The sequence below is a fragment of the Diorhabda carinulata genome, chromosome 1 (assembly GCF_026250575.1).
Source record: "Diorhabda carinulata isolate Delta chromosome 1, icDioCari1.1, whole genome shotgun sequence".
Lineage (NCBI taxonomy): Eukaryota > Metazoa > Arthropoda > Insecta > Coleoptera > Chrysomelidae > Diorhabda > Diorhabda carinulata.
This window is the reverse complement of record NC_079460.1, coordinates 32564058-32582520: the sequence shown is the minus strand read 5'-3', so window position 1 is coordinate 32582520 and position 18463 is coordinate 32564058. Positions and strand designations below refer to the sequence as shown.

At 29.4% G+C, this 18463-nt stretch overlaps 1 protein-coding gene across 2 annotated transcripts in view; it reads right to left on the bottom strand.

Moving 5' to 3' along the window:
* LOC130893720 (facilitated trehalose transporter Tret1-like) overlaps window positions 1-16450 on the bottom strand; it is a 33364-nt gene extending 16914 nt beyond the window's left edge. The window contains exons 1-2 of one of the 2 annotated variants that reach the window (XM_057800048.1): window positions 16338-16450; window positions 1043-1192 (exon numbers count right to left, since the gene is read on the bottom strand). The gene's annotated coding sequence lies outside the window, so the exon portion shown is untranslated. Of the gene's footprint in view, window positions 1-1042; window positions 1193-14523; window positions 14772-16337 lie in introns of those variants that run through there. The other variant, XM_057800056.1, reaches the window with a different exon arrangement.
* Window positions 16451-18463: the final 2013 nt, after the last annotated feature.

The following is an 18463-nucleotide window of genomic DNA, read 5'->3' as shown; positions in this document are numbered from 1 at the left end:
TCATTGTTATGAATATTTTAAGTTTATCACCCTTTTCATAAATGACTATACACTTTTGTTCACTGAAAAAGCATACACTTAATTTTGTCTGCGTAAATCCGAGTTCCTACTGTCATTGTCAGTGACAGATAATTCAATAATTAATTTGAGTTCAGTTCAAGTAAAAGTGTATTGAATGGCTCCCCAGTTAACAATAATGGCAGAACTGCCATTATTGCTAAATTTGTAAGATGGTTGGTTTGAAAGGGTTAATATTTATGATCTAATGAAAATTTTTTGGAAATGCTTACTTGATTACCTTAATTTAATATTGGTAAACATCGCAACAAATGTCAAGAGAATTTACACAGCTAAAAAATTTCAAGAATCTGTCGCAAGTCTTGTATATTATTTTAATGAACAGAAGTATATGTATTGTCAACTTTGGAATTTCCAGAACTATTTCATAGGCGTGCAGTACATTAGTACATTATAGTTTTCAATTTGAGACTAGTAATTCTTATCTATATTACATTTTCGCGTAGTTGGTTTCCTGAATAAAATTTTTGACAAATTATTGTTGTTCATTTGAAGTAATAATAAAAAGCGTAACAAGTAAATAACGAAATTTCTATTTAAAACTTTTGTAGTTCGTTAATTTCAGAATATCTTATTCTAACACAGGTGTTTTGTTGAATAATATTAACATCATTATTTAAAAAAAAAATCTAAGCATGTACATAATATGAGTTGTTTTAATTGATATTTATAGGTCAAATTAAAGTCAAATTAAAACCACAGATCTCAGATTTAAAAATTCATAAAAACAAAGAACTTATTTAATTGATTGAATTAAGTTACCTTTCAGAAAGAACCTTATGAACAGTACTGCTGTAAACCTGTCATTAACCTTAAAATAGATTATTCCCTTCGACAATACTTTTTATAATTGAAAAAATTACAAGTGATTGGTTAATATAAGTATAAATAAATAAATTCCTTATTTCACTGAAAGAATCACACTTTTTCTGAACTTCAGAATATCAAAATGTAGACAACTCACCTGAAATAACAAATCACGTCACTGGGTAAGACTGACAGTATGTAACTGAAATTTCTTCGGTTGTAATGATCGTGAACAACTAAGATCCAGTCAGTTTCTTTGGGTGGGATGAATTTTTTTCAGCTACCTGTTCATGATCAATTGGAGAATCTACGACAAGAGATTATTTATATGGTTATTTAATGTAATTTTTAATCTGGGTTGTTTGTGGTTTCTGCATTTATCCACTTTCATTAAATTAGTTCTACGTAAATCATTGTATTTTTTAATTACTTATTTGACCTACAATGAATTATTCTTTTAGAGATAATTAGTGAGTTTATTATAAATGACTAACATTTTTCCAATATTTTCAAATCTAAAGGAATGATACTGAGAGCCAATAGAATGTATCCGTATTTCAAATTTTTCCATATTCTAGATTTACCACAAAACTAGAAAACATTGTAATTATGAACTCAAAATTAAAAAATATATGAAGAGGTACATTCATGATAATCATTTTGTTACTTATTATGACTATAAAGTGTAGAAGTAGAGTTGATTTTAACAAAATTTGAACATTTTTTTGATTGTTGGAATTTTTAAATCAAGTTTAATCGTTGAGTCATTCTTTGATCAGGGAGGTTACAGAATCTATTCTACTTATGCAATGTGATATGAAAAACTGAAAATAACAAAAACAATTTGTTACTCTCCAAATTAAATTGTGATCTCAATTTATGAAGATAAAGATAAATAATCGAAACCTGCGGCAGTTGAGTTATGTTTGGTTGAATTTGCTACTGAATAAAATCAAACAAGCATATTTTATTTGAAGAAACACCAGGAAGAACAAACAAGTAAGACTTATGCTTTTCATATAGTATATAAAAAAGGTTCCAATTAAAATTAAGACCTTGTACTTCTCGAAATTCAACAGTAATATGACTGTTTTTGTTGCAAAACACTGTTTTTCAACAGAACTTAGACATGCCAATTGTGTAGAACAAAATCAGATACAACATAATTATTCGCCTGAGGGAATGATTTCTTACTGATTCAAATAAATACACAATTCACAATCAAATCTGTTTTATCTCAAAAAATATAACCGCATTTTGTACTTGAAATCTTTTTGTAGCTATTTTTCAGCCCACTTATTTGTCTATAAAAGGACATTTGTGGACAAAAAATTTTGAATATTGAATAAGGTGAGGGTAGTTAATTTCACCTCTTAATAATGTAACAGGATAGTTAAAAAAATATCAGTGACTAGGCCTTTGCGATCGCATCGGTGCTATTTCCGAATTACATTATTAATTTTTTTAGTTAAGTTAAGTTAAGAAACACTTTCTATATTTTACAGCTCTAATATACTATCGTTAAATAAATTCATAATTCAAATTCACAATTCAAAACTTCATACAGTCAATTTGTATTGTATATATAAAGCAGGATACCAATGGAAAAGTTACATACTGGTGAAACAGAGATAAATATGAATTCAACAAGTCCCAACAGCTTCATGTCTGAATAATACTGACGCTGATTGGACATAAAAATTGAAGAAAATTAGAGGAAATTGGACTAGAAGCTGTTGCCAATTTAAAGAAAAATGAATTTAAAATGTTTACAGAATGGATTACAATTTTACATATTTAACAAATAAGACATGAATTCGGTCAAAGAGTGGACCTTGCATGCCCGAACTCTGCGATTAATAAATAAAATCTAATACAAGATCTGATTATGAAATGAGTTTCATTCACTTCTTGACAATAAATATCTTATTCTAATGTTTCAAACGTGAGTCTTTGGAAGTTCTATGATTTGCAACTAGTCTTATTTCCATTTACGACAACTATCAACTTTTTCTAACGATAACATATCGTAGAAAAATGAAACTAGTGTTTATAACTAAGTTGCATCGATTAGCCGAAAATTGGTTTAGTTACTTTATGAATTGAAATAGGAAACAATTCTACAAAATGGATCAGAAAAATGTCTCATGACACAAGAATACCTATAAAATCATGAAAGATACGTAAGATATATTTTTACTTCTAAATATCTATCTACGATATTATTGGAATAATATCATAATAAAAATAATAGACAATAATAAGAATCATTTATCGTTTATACGGCTCGTATACATACTATATATTAGATGTTTTTAATAAGAAACCTAATGACTAAATCTCCTAGTAACAACAGTTATGAATGTGTTTGCTAACAATATCAAGTGCTCCTATAATTTCTCCAGTACTTAACTTTAATTGATGAATAACACTTCCATTAGCAAAGACAAAGAATGAACAAGAGACTAACGCAAATAGCATTTAATGATTTGTTGATACAATTATTCATAATTTGTCTCCATAACGAGAATCAATAACTCAAGTCCAAAAAGTCAAGTACTAATAAATACTTAGGGCTATGCTATGAAGTTTTTGGCTTTTTTCTTAGTAATTCATACGAGACAAATATTGCTTAGGAATATTGTGGGAAAATTACAAATTTATCAAAAAACAAGTAGACGTAGTTTAGATTGCCCATCAAATACATATGTTGCGGATAATTTAATTACTTACAAATGATTTAAAAATTAACAATTAATCTTTATCGCTTTATCGTTTTAAATAAACAATTATATTGATGAAATTGATTAACATAGAGAAATTAATTTTGAATATTAACCGAACATTATTTGTCACATAGAAAAACATTAAAGAAATCGAGGCGAATGCCCGTAACTCAATATGATCTTGAAAGTGTTCCGTCCCGTGAAATGATTTTTAAGTGTATTTCTGATTTTAAAAGTGATCGCATGAGCACAGGTGAGATTGAACGTCCAGGACCGTCATGAACTGTAAAGAAAAGCCGTGCTATTATACTTACAATATACAATATTTTTGAGATATAATCTCTATAAAATAGTCAGAAAAAACAAACATGTTAACTGATTTTGATGCGCAGCTTAAAGAAAAAGGACTTTGTTTGTAGAAACAAGGAGCTTTGGTTCATCAAGACAATGTGAATCTCCATTCTTCCGCTATTGTTGCAGTAAAGTAACCGTTCTCGTATTTAGATTCTTTTTTTTTGGTTTAACATTTCATTTCACAAAGTCAGTTTTTTCAAGGTTCTAATATCAAGCTTATTTTGAAAGGGAGAATTGAAAAATTACTAGGAATTTATTATTATGAATAACAATAAAATACATATTTAGTCATATCTTCTAATACCAGTAATATATTTATAAAAAAGTCTAGATTCTCGATTTGTCATTGATTACCATCGATACTTAACTCACAATAATAACCGCAGCTTTGTTATCAAATCGGCTTGCCCCACTAGGTAAAAATCAATACATTTTGCATGCAATGGTAAATGCAAATAAGGTCCACAAAAAATTAGATACATTTAGAATAATGACGCTGTTGAATCGGACTAGAAATGGATTTGGACGATTTTTCTATTACATTACAAACATGAGTAATTTTCTGTGCTGATCTAAAAGTACAATATGCAAATAAATAAGAAATGAGATTTTCTTACTTTCAAATTTGACAAATCCTAACAAATATTGTGAACTCTTCAAAATTACTAAGATAATTTAACTATCCACTTAACTACGAAACAATGATAGCAAAGATTGAAGGAAGCTCTTCTAGAGTAGAGTGATATCGCTTTCAAACTAGTTATTTCTTACTATAGTTCGGTTCGTAAATTCCTTCATTAGGATGAAACTAATTCTCATTAAAAATATGACAAGCGGATCCTTCACCATAATTTTCTATAAAACTTCGCATTATGTTCAGTTTCAGGGCGTTTTTTAGTGAAACTCACTTCTTCACAATCCTCTAAACTACAGTTTTTGTAATTTTGTTGCAAATTGTGAATGAATCACTAAATAGGTGAGCGACCTCATTATCAACTTCTTTCACGATCTCCGTAACCTCAGTACAAGAATCTTTATTTTTTTCTGGTGGGTAGACATAGTTTAATATTAATAGTTCCTAATTACGATAAATACTTTGCTCAAAGGAGAAGTAATTGACATATAAAGACAATTAAAGACAGAATAACCTACTACTTTTTTGAAATATAAAAAAATTTTTAATTTCAAAAGAATGTAACTTCAGAACTATTAAATGTTGATTTATGTGGTCTATTTGTAATTCAATAGATTATGTAAAACTGAAATAACATACAGGGTGTGATGACATTTTGTAATAAAAGTGTATACTTTTTATGGACTTACGCAGATGGCCTGAATTAATTGAAAACACTTTGATTGAACATTTTCTCTTGCAATCATACAAACATCGAAAGCTCTGACACGCCAGCAGAGGTAATAATGACATAAAAATAAAATTCAAAATATTTAGTATAGTTAGTGAAATTTCGATGAAAGATATTTACCTATGAACAATATTAGAAGTAAACTTGGAATTTCAATATAAAATATAGAGAAATTGCAACAAAGAATGTCAATTCAAGCAGAACATTCTTCCCATGGTCATCAAAATTAGATACCGTATCATATCCGCTTAATGTACGAAACAAAAGAAGGGCACGTGTCTTTGATGGTCAATCATTCTTTTTTTATTTTCAAAATGTTGATTTTATTACTAACAGATGAAGCTAACATTCAAGGTTATCTTGTCCCGTATCCAATTTTAAATACGTCGCTAGTGGCCAGTGAAATTATGACGTGAATACAACTAATTCCGTATGAATAAATTTGTATCAACTATAACTTGTTATCAGACTACAATTTTAAGTAGAATGGATAAGAAGATACCTTTCATTATCACACTTTATTTATATCACTGTTAGTTTGCCTGTTTGTAGATCGAATTCCATTAGGGACGTATTTTTCTTGAAACCACTATTCTAAAACTATTTTGTCTCTTATAAAAAATGAGTTAACAAATCTTTTACATATTTTTGAAAACCAGACACACATTTTTGGCACAAATCTTGGTACAATAGGTCTTTAAGAATTATTTTGAAAATAAATGCTGATGATGACAAAGTTGAAAAAATATATGAACATATAGGTGAAGGAAATTTGATTACATAGGCATTATAACTTTCTAATAATTAGCTGAAAAATTTGAATATTTCTTTTCATCATACTAACGTACTATGAGCTGAAGGGAAAATTATCAAAACATTGTTGTGATGTGTGAAAAAATAGTTAGAGTAAATGAACACAGTAATGTCATAAAAAGTGAGCGTTTGATATATACAGTAAAATGAATTGTTTCTTTATACATTTTTGCATAATTTTAAGTTCATTTCATTATATTAATGATAATGAATTCCAGCTTCAGTCAATAGAAAATTGTTTAGCTAATCATTAATAAGTAATAGGTCTTATGTGACCAACTTACCTCTACATGTCTATACCTATATACTTATTGTTATATATTTTTCTAATCTAAATGACTTTGTTATCATCAGCATCTATTATTCTTGAACACCAACTTTCTTTTCTATTTCAGTGCATTTGAAATAAAGTATGTATTTTTTTATTACTAATTAAGTATCAAACATTCTTAATAAGTTTACCAAAGATATAGCTGGGAATGTAGTTTTTTCCAATTATTTTTGACAATAGATTAGAAAAATTTCTTTCACATCCAAAAGATGTTGCAGTAAAGAAAAAAAATATAATAAATTAGTGCGAGTAATTTTATTTGATGGTATTTCAGATTAAATTTTTCAACAAAAAACAAAGTATCTTAAGTGTGGGTTGACTGCTTCCTACCACGAGTACAGGAATCTAACTAGATTTTTATACGTCTGTTTTTTTCTCTTACTATATTTTGAATTGTCTTGAATAAGTAGTAGTATTAAATATAGCTTGTATGAGGTTAATGTGGAGATTAGAATACCACATACCGATTTACAACTGTAATATTCAGCTAAGCATTTTTTTAAGTGATGGGTTGATCAATTCAAGTTGCTTTCAAATCAAAAGTGATACCAACATATGTACTATTATTTTGAAATGTGACTTATGTTAGGCAAAGGTTACTTAGGTATCTGTGGTAAGATATGACGACTAAAGATAATAGCTTCTGACTCATCTGGTGTGAGGGATGAGCCTTACTTGAAAATGGGGTTACCAAATATTCATAATGTTCTCAAGGCAAGCTTAGCTATGTATAAGAATAGAAATCGTCAATACATTGAAATTTATTTAAGAAATTTCTGAGAAAAATTTTTCCATTTATCAATAAACTAATTCAAACGTAAGCAATTTCTGAAGGTATCTCACCCATATTTCATGAGAAAATATGAAAAAATATTTGATGTTATAGCTCAGACATCAGGGAATTGTAAATGACTCTCCAATGTTCAAAAGCTGTGGTTACAAAGTTTGAATATTCGGTCAGGCGATCCCAAGAAAAAAACTTGTGATCTTTCAAAGAGTCTTTAGAATAAATTAATAATAAAATTAAATTTCATTATGATTTAAATTTTTAGCTTTTGAAAAGATACTATAGATTAGAATTAGAATAGAAGACTTTGTTTGAGCGATTGATCTTGATTTGTAATTTTATAGACTCCTAATTGTTCCTTTGCTCAAAAATTTCAATAAATATTGATTCATCTAATAATTTCGATATCCTCAAGGTAATGTTGGACGATATTTGCGATATGCGGTAGAGCATTGCCACGCATAGAAAATTTTCTCTTACAAAAGGAAGTGAAAAGTATGAGTTGTTGCTCCACAATGAGCATAAGACATCTTTTATTAATTACCATATCTCCGTATTAATACCACCTCATAACATTCTATACAGCATATTGCAGAATAGAAGAAATATGGTGTCGTTTAAGAAAATTACATTCAATCACTATTGATCCTTCCAGTCAAACGATCTTTAACAAACTGTCGTCCTCTTCGATGTACTGAGTCCAATTACAGACACTCTGTGCCTTAAATCGAACTCTACGTCATTATCGTATAACTGCTTAATTCTTATTAGTAGAATCTACATAAAATCTTAGTAAAGCGAAGTAGTACCTTAGCGTTTGAAGTCATAAAAATTTGGCGATTTGATTCACGCCCACGCCTCGACATCGCCTCATAAATCTTTTCATCTCCTTAGAAATTAACAAGGTTATGACATAAAATCTTTGTGTCACTTGTACTTGTGAGCAGCCTTCTGTTATCAATGTAAGAATTGCAAAGACTATTCGGGTATGAACGATAGAGTTCATTTTGAAGCTTTAATTAAGGGGCACAGAGTTTGGTACCTGCATAATGATTTTGAAATAAATAATATCTTGTATTTCAGCAAATATATATATGTTGTGCATAGCAACAAAAAGTTAAAATGTTGTGCAGTAACAAAATGAAGCTAGTTAAAGAACCCTAAAGATAAAAGATTTAGCCAAATGCAAAATTGCTTAGTAATGTACAATTTAAAGATCCGAAAATCACTTAAAATGATGATAGAACAAAAAATATTCTGAACTATAGGCATTTGCTCATCTACAATGATTACAAATAACTTAGCACAATTAATTAAAAAATACAAACGTTTTTCTTTAGATTTCAATTACAGCTTTGATTATAATCGTCATTGAAGGATTAATTATCAATTACATTTGAATCATTATAAAAAAATCATTCCTGATGTGACATAATTATTAATGAAGCTTATTCCATTTCTTCACACCTTCATCTTGAGAAACATTGATAGAAAAACCATTACTTTAAAGAGTAATATCTGGAAAATATGTTTTTCTCTATAATTCACTTAACAAATTAGTAGAAAACTTTAAATTGGTCAGCGAATGACATTATTAGGTCAATATTACACCAAAAATATGACATTATGTAATAAATTGAGTTATTCTTTGAAATCGAGAGAGATCGACCTACACCGACGGGTCAACCAGATGAAAATAAAATTTTATTGAATGAAATAAATTTCTAAATGTAATTTAATTAGGCAACCTTTTCAAAAATTGTCAAGGTTATTTTTAATTAAATTTATATATATATATATATATATATATATATATATATATATATATATATGCTCACTTTTTCTTGTCCCTATAACAAAACAAACGTTTCAAACAGGTGAATTGATATAAGTGCACTCTTCTGGGTATGAAAAAAGACTAGTTTTAAAACAACACATAATTCGGGTTGTGAGACTGATATACGTGGTATGAATTGTACAATTAATTTAATAATGACGAAGGAAAAGTAGTTTTTATGTAAAAACAGCGACTCTAATTGATTTCAATAAAAAATCGGTTAGTCCAGTGAACAACTATTTTTACCTCAGATTTCCATCATGACGCATCGATTAGCAGTAGATGGTAAATACCTTAAAAAGCAAAAAGTCTACCCTATGCCAATATGGGTTTTTACTCTGGGGATGAATACCACCCCAACTAGGCGGTGGTAATTTTTTGTGTTAAAACTTACCTTAGAAATCGATAGAAAAAAGCATTCTAAGCACAAATTACTCTATGGAGTTTTTACGAAAAATCAATACTTTTTGACTTATTCGTGATTGAAATTTTGAATTTTTGTTACAACAAAAGAATATTTTTTATAAGCTTTTCACGAATAACTCAAAAACTTCAGATTTTATCGAAAAAGCTGTGAGGAGACTCAATGTAGCTTAAAAAAAGATTTTTTTTGTTAAGAACCTAATACAAACCGAGATATGATTTATTAAAGGTGAAAACGGTCAATTTTACGAAAAACATGTATTGAATCTTTTTTAAAGACATGCCACCCTGATTGAAATAAAAAAGAGAAATGCTCTATTGTCAAAAATTGTTACAATTTATAGACAAAAGCTTGTAAAAAATAAAAAACAAACATAGAAATAACTAAATAAAGATATAAATACAATAAAACTCCAATATATAGAAGGAAACCAGAATGAGTAACAAAATTATAGATAATAGCAATAGGTAATAATTACTAGTAGTCCATAGAAAAATTAAACCAGTATGCAGCAAGGCCGGATTTAAATATTATTATTATAATAGAAGTCATTTACATAGTAGAAGGCCCTCAAATTATTGCGAAATGCAAGAAAAGATTTGATATCGATTTGATTTCAATTGGCAAGTGATTTCTTTGCATTATACTCTCTTTTGTAATTTGAAGATTCGCTCTAATTGTGTCGCAGCACACATACCTCAGAATAGAAGGGAATATCGGAGATGCGATTCAATAAGGGCATAATCGACTGTTAAGGAGGTGGATAAGTTCAGTTCTTTGGAAACTGATCTTGGCGCAAAACAGGAGAAACTTAATTTTTTAGATAAGACGGCAATATCTAACTCCCATTTCTAGGAATTGTGCTAAGAATTTTACAGATTCAATGACGTCAATGGTGGTGTTATTTAATAAAAAAGGCAGCAATGTATTTTTATATGATAAAAATTTAGTTTTAGAAACGTTGAGATAGAGAAGATTAGAATTGCACCATGATTTAAGGGTGATTAGATCACTAGATATGGTCCTATGAAGTGCCGTGAGTTCAGGGCTGCTCCAAGAGAAACTAGTCTCGTCTGCAAATAGACATATAACTCACGCAAGGAATCCACGTCGCTAAGGAGTCCCTCTGATACTAACGTTAGTCTGATGCAGGTATTCGTGTGCAATTCGCTGGATGGTTGGTCGTGGAGATAGGCGAGGAATAGCCTAATTATTCTAAAGATTGTGGGATCACTCAGCGTTCATTTGCCGCATCAGAATCTCGCAATAACCGCACTATAGGTGGAGTCGTCGGATCCATATGTAATAAATCATGTCTTTTCGCATTTTTTTCTATCATTATATCAGACCCTTCTATCTCCTGAGACTTACAAGCAGCTTAGCAGCTTTAACAGTTTTGACCTCCTTAAATAAGTTTCCTCGAGTAAAGCTAGATTATTTCTTCACATTGTCCATTCCAATATGTTCACTGGTAGACGCGGTACTTAAATCTCGCGGCCACGTACTTATATCCTTGAGCTGCTTCAAGTAAATTTTCTTTTGTACACCAATTTTAAAATCGGAGTGCAAACTGTCCCCATTTTTCAGCATTAGGAAGCATAGTATTAAGTGATTAGCTTTTCTTTCACATATTGCGCAAGCTGATTTGCCGTATATAGAGGCGGAATGTTGGACGGTATCACGTAATTCTAATCTTCCTTTGTAGAGTTTATATGAGGTGGGGATGAAATAATTTATGGAGATGAAACAATAATTGTATTTTCGTTTTTTATATGGTCGGTCTGCGTTGATATTATCTTTTTCACTGTTTGTGGTCTATTGCTAATATTTGTCTTATTGTCAGCATAAGTGTCATTTGTTTAATACTCATATCAGTTATTTCTTTTGATAACACTTCTATTGGTGAGTCGTAAACCTGGACTTGAGCCGATCCATAAAACTAGTTTCTAAATTTCCTAATCAATAGGAATGAGATTGTTATTCATTTTCAGACTTTTTGTTGTGGAGACTGTGTATATCGTCAATTTTCTTGTATAAGATCTTCCATTTCGAGTCATGGTCACTTAGAATGTCATATATTTCCGAGATAGTTGGAAATATGTCATTGTTCTTTATTAAGCAGGAGCCTAGAGCTTCGTCATTTTCTAGAAGGATCTAAGATTTCTGTAGCTGTGACTGTTTATGGTGAAGATATTTAATTGTAGGAGAATCACAAACAGTGCAGAAAAATATAATATTATGGTACTTTTTATGATAGAGTACCTTTGTTATGGTCTTGTCCAGTCATGTTCAGCTCATGCAAAAAGTTCTGCGACACTCCCTACTACAGCGGAGAATATATTTCTCCTTTAAATTAATATTAAGATAAATTTAATACTTCTAATTAAATGTCATTAAAATCAGAATGAAATGGTTTACTTAGTCTGAAAAGTAAATAAATATCACTGGTAACTATCACTGGTCAAATTTAATAAAACAACACATATAAAAGCGAAAACTAGCACGCTACCAAGATATCGGACTGAAACAAAAATTAAAAAACAAGTTTTATCAAAACAAAACAAACATTCCATACAGAGACAACCCACGAAACGTTTCCCTTTAAAAAATAAAGAGTTCAATGTATGGTTTTTTAATCGACATATATGACATTTTTTTAATACAACCCAAGGATTTATCTCGGATATGTATAATATTAGAAATAGTAACAAAATAAATTATGCCAGATAATTAGAATTTTTTCTGCGAAAGAAAATAATGAAAATTTCTTTTAAAAGCTTGACTCGAAAACAATACTACCGAGTTGGGAATTACTCAAAAAATGTTCCTATTTATGTAAATACTATGTGGTTACATGCAACTGATCTAAGTTGTGTAAAATTAAATGCTAGTAATGGTGGTTTGTATCTAAATGGTTATTCCAAATCAAAAAGATTCAAGAAATAAATTATATTTACGAATTAACGGAAAAAAAATGACGGAGCTTTTTCTGACTTTGGAGAATGATTCTGGTCCTAAAAATTTTTTTATTATCAAGTATTAGTTTTAATAAAAATTTCCCATATAATTTTGATGTAAATTAACTTTACGGAAAGCTTAATTATCAAAGCTAATCAAAGAATCATCTCACTCATTCAATTAGTGGTAATTGAGTTTCTTATGGAGAAATTTGTTCGGGATTTCACCAATATATGGGGGTAGTAGCAATTATAGTTTCTATATACATTGCAATAGATGGCGCTATTAAAATCCACAATTGAAATACAAATTCTGGAATAATATTTTCATAACAACATTTTTTCAGGGCCGGATTAAGATTTATAAGGCCCGGGGCTAAAATAATGACGGTGCCCCCTTAAGGAATTCGAAAACCCGGAAAAATACACACAAAATAATATCAATACGTTAGATTTGTGGTATCAACACATCAAAAAATACAGAATGATTTCCAAATGATGGGGCCCTATTGGACCTGGGGTCCGGGGCTATAGCCACCCCCCAAGTCCCTAGCTTAATCCGGCCCTGCATTTCTTTCAATATAAACAATCATTATAGTTGATTCTTGGAACTATTTCAAAACATATATAATAAGCCGCAATGAATTACAAATACAAGAACTAGATTGTTCGAAGGTAACGGGAGAGAACCGTGCTACAATGGAGCGTTAGCTGAAACTTATAATCCTGATGTAAAGTTGAAAGATTAAGACCAATTATCAAGAATAAATTGTGTAGCGTTTTCAACGAAATGTCGGACAAGACATGATCAATTTGAAATACTGCTTTAGGATCGCATTCTAAAAGGCGATATGGTCTATCTTTTTGCTATTTGATTTTTAAGTAAACATAGGACATGGGAAGTATTTAAAATATCTATTACTTATTTGATTTTAGTAGCACAATTACAAGAATGAAAAGTGGAAAATAATAATATTATAAAAAAATTTTAGTAGCCACACTTTATGAACCTTTAAACGTGTACTAAAAAGTAAAAAATACGGACAGGATAGGAGTCGTGGCGGGCGAGGATTGGTACATATGAAAATTTAAAATTTATTTTAACAATACCAAAAGTGTAGATGGTTTGTGAGAGGATATAACACAACATATACTGTTTCTTACTAAATTTATAACTAAACATTCATTTTCATCTGGTTGACACGTCGGTGTAGGACGATCTTATTTCGGAACCTCTACTAGTTCTTGTTAGTTGTACATGGCCTAGAAATTAGCGACACTCATTCTGTTAACTCATTCATTATTTATATCAATGTTTAAGGTAAATTTGAACTCAATTATTTCATCTTTCATCAATTGCCAAATTAAAGCATGCTTACTAACGTTATACACAAAATAAGTACTGAAACTTCTGTTATATTTCCGTTTCATTTGATTTATAACGCGGTTGATGCTTTATTAACCGTCGACGACATACTAAGACTATAATGGTACGAACTTACAACCGTTATTACCAACAAAATGCAATGTACGATGGTTAAAATGGAATGATTATTATAGGAAATCAAGAAATATAAACTCTTAATCACATGGAAGGAACTTATTCCCAAAGTGTTGGAGATGGGACCACCAAACATATTTAGTTATCTCTCAATGATCGCTAGAGGAAGATATGGAGTATATGATATAGCAAACAGATTTGGAAAGATCTACCAAGTAGAGAGTATTAACCAGTAAAACTAAATAAATTGAATTAAATTCAAACTAAGTAACATCTTCATATACGTAGGTTTTGTGAAGGTTACTAAAGGACTTTTGAATGTAACAGCAAGTACGTGCGTAAAGATTATAATATACACTTTTCGTGGAAATATTTTATTAGTAACTCTTGGATTCACAGCCTTCTAATTATATCACTAATAAGGAAGTATTCATTCAAGTTTCCTAGCAAAAAACCTTGATTCACATTTTTACACTGGTACTAACCACTAACCAAAGATACAGTGGGAGTTATTAGCTTCAACAATAATTTAAAAATAACTTACCTCAACCTTGATTATTTGGAATCAACAGAAACCACAGACGTGATGATAACGTTGATAACCCGTATGAATATTCAAATTACTTAAAAATGGTTACTGTTTACTAAAAATGTTCATATTTGGGAATTTGATATAAAGTGAACAATGAACATACAAATGCACACACTCACATAAATACAGTATGGTGCATGAAGAAAGTTTAGCAGAAATACGAATATTTATTCTAAAACGAATGAAATATTCCTTGTTTCAGAAATACTGTGTTTTATTATATATATTTTGAAATGATTTCAGTCAATATTTAGGGTTTAAAAAGGATTAAAACATAGAGATCCAATATCAACAGTGGCTTTTAATCTAGTGTTGGAAAAAATAGGAGATAGCAAGATACAAACAACAGGGCTTATTTATTACTATAAAAAGCAAATAATTGCATATGCAGATGACTTAGCTTCAATAAGTAGAACTACTACTAGAATAAATCAAGAGAAAACAAATTATATGGTGCTAAGACAGAATTTGGTTGGTAGAAAGGAATACAAAGAAATTGAAGCGGGAGAGGACAGAAAATATAAGAAAAAAACGTTTGTGAATTCGAATACCTGGCAGATTAAAATGAGAAACGCACTGAAATAAATACAAACCTAGTGAAAGGGAGTAAAGCTATAGGATCATTAAGTAGTTTAATAAGATCACAGGAGTTATATAGAGCACCCAAAATTAGAATATATCTAGCAAAACTACGATCATCAGTTATATACTGAAATGAAATAGGGGTTTTAATAAAAACAGTATAAACAAAACTATTTTTATGGCAAAGGAAGGTATTGAGAAAATTTTTGGGAGAATCAAATACTTGATAGAAGAAGAACTAACCAAGAATTAAACGATTTGTATAAATCCCCATCAGTAACAATGTACATAAAAGTTCAAAGAGTAAGATAGTTGGGCATACTAAAACGTAGATTTACAAAAAGAGTCATTGAAGGGGAAGGATACAAGAAGAAGAGAGAGGCCAAATAAAAAAATCGTTGGTTGCAGTATTGGAAGATATTAGAGAGGTAAAGCCAAAATTTCTTCAATTTCTTATTTCTTAGACCTTTTGATATATTAGTGCTACTAAATGTTCTTGATTTTAGGTCTCTTCTGTTTTAAAATTAGTTTAAATTAGTTTTCTTTAATAATTTTGAGTTTCTATTAAAATATTTTGATAAAGAAAAGGCGTCAAATTTTATCTTTCTTTCAAAAATTATTAAAAAAAGATCTAAAATCAAGAACATTTAAAAATATATTATAAACTTATTTTTTCCCTCTCTCTAACTCTATATATATATATATATATATATATATATATATATATATATATATATATATATATATATATATATATAATATTATATAAAAGGTGCGTTCTAATAATTCTGATTCTGCATTAACAGATAATGATATAGCACAAAACAAATATTTAATTATAAAAATACTAATACAAAACAAATAGTTTTCAGATATGGTTCATAAACGTAAACATGATAAGTTTTGAACAATAACATTTGAATGACAATTATGAAAGGAAAGTATTTCTATGAAGCTCCATTTTATTTATTTCAGGTAATGAACTTCTAATGAATTATAATTTGCACCAAGAGGCCAGACTAAATTGATCATGCAAAACATTGAATATTAAAGAAAACGTTATTGATTTGAAATGACATTCCACAAAACAATTTGAACAAACAATTTCCTTAACAATATTATTTGAGTGTAATGTACTCCTGTAGATTTATTAAAATTTGCTGTATAAAGTTCTCTTCACTTACCGAGTTATCATTTGTTTTTAAAATTATATTTTGCAGTCGCATTGCGGTTTTTGTAACCACGTTTCAGCGAAGGCAGCTCGATATTTAAAGAACAGAATAGTGCCAATAGTCCGTACGTAACACGTTGTGAAGAATATAAACCTCTCTTACCTTATGTTCTCCTGTTAACTGAGTACCAGAAGATTGAAATCAAAAGTAGGCTCCGTGATCTTTTAGCACACTGCGTGTGTGGAATTTCCATTGTTCAAATTATTCCATCAGAAAGGTTAGAAATTGGTCATAAAAGGTCAGTTAATCTTATTAATTCGTTAATTAAAAAATTTTTTATTAAGGGTTAAAGCTTTTCAGGATCATCAACAAATTTTAGCATCTCACTTCCCAAAACAATAAAAAATTCCACCGATGTGCCATCGAATTATTTGCGAATAAGTTGGTAAGCTTATGTAAATATTTAGTCAGTTTAATATTGAAAAAAATTAAATTAGTTGTCGTTGATGTAAAGCGCATGCTTTAGGCCGGTTTATTTTATCAAGGCAGTGAAGACCTACGAACAATTATTTAATAAAAACCAGACGGAGTTGAGGAAATATTCCTTTATAGAAAAGAAACTTGGTAGTATATTGGAGTATAAATATAAAGTTAGAAATGAGAAACTATCCGGAAATTAATTTTCATGGTAATTTGTTAAGTAAATAAAATATTTCTAATTGTAAAGAATTGTGTTTTTATAAAATTATTATAAAAGCTAATTAACTATTATTCCCCAAATCCCATGCATGCATCTTTACCTTCACATATTTTAAAAACATCTTATCTGTTTGTCCACTATTACGTTTTTGATAATAGTACATGTTTAAGTTTCTTTTCTATAAAAGAATGTTTTCCACATTCCTTCTGGTTTATAGTAAAAAGCAGTACAAAAGTTTTCACTGCCCTGATACATTGAACCTGCCCAAAGCATGCGCGTTACGACACTGACAATTTATTTAATTTTTTTAATATGAAATTGACGGACCAAATATATGCTGAAAATTATTAGGAAATGCTTCTCGATCGCGCATAGGTGGAATCTTTTATTTTTTTCGTGAATGAGGTGCTAAAATTTCTCAATGACTTTGAAAAATTTAACACTTAATAAGACATTTTCTAGCGCTGACTAATTAATAAGATCACCTGACCTTTTTTGACCAATTTCTGACCTTTCAAATGATATAGTTGGTCGAACGAAATTCCACAACACATGGGGTGCTAAGATCACGGAGCCAATGTCGTCATCTTTCAAGATGTTTTATATCTACAAGGAGAGAAGAAGCATGAGAAGGTGTCTGATATTATTTACTACGTATAGATTTGATTAATTTTAGAGACAGTGCTAAAATGGAAGTTGTAAATGAATATTATGTTTGTTGTTTATTGATCAACAATTGGAAATTTTCTTTGTTATCGTTTATTGAATTACAAATATTTTGGCAGGAATTTGTCTAGGTAGGTATATTATGTGTCGACAAGACAAGACAAATCGTTGTGTGAATTATGAATCTTTTTTTCTTGTGATGCCTAAACGAACTTTTTAAAAATCGAGATCATTAATTCTCTGCAATTGTATACGCTCATACTATACTGTATTCATAAATATGTTCGAGTAATATATATTTGTGATCCTTGTAAAACCTATTAATGATGAACCAATCAAGTAATATCAAAATACGAATTTTTTTTCTATTTCTGAATTAGACAAATAGCAGCACCTCGTATCAGGGCGAATTTGAAGACTTTTTTGTTGTCCAGAGATGAATAATTAATCTTTTATGATAGTCAAGGTGGTTCGATGGAATAAATGTTATGAATAAATTTGAATCTTATAGTTTCAAAGTATTTGATTGTTTCTCTTTTGGTATAATTTATGTGAATAATGGAATATACAGAATATTTATGTTTATATTGAATGTAAGAAGTTTAACATTGATTAATATATATAGGAAGCATGTATTTTCTTATGATATTAAAAAATTGTATGATTTGATGATTTAGTAGAATAACATAAAGACTGCTTGAAACTAAGTAAAATTCAAATGATTCTGTTAGGAAGAAATAAGTGGTAAAACAATAAAAATGATAATTCATGT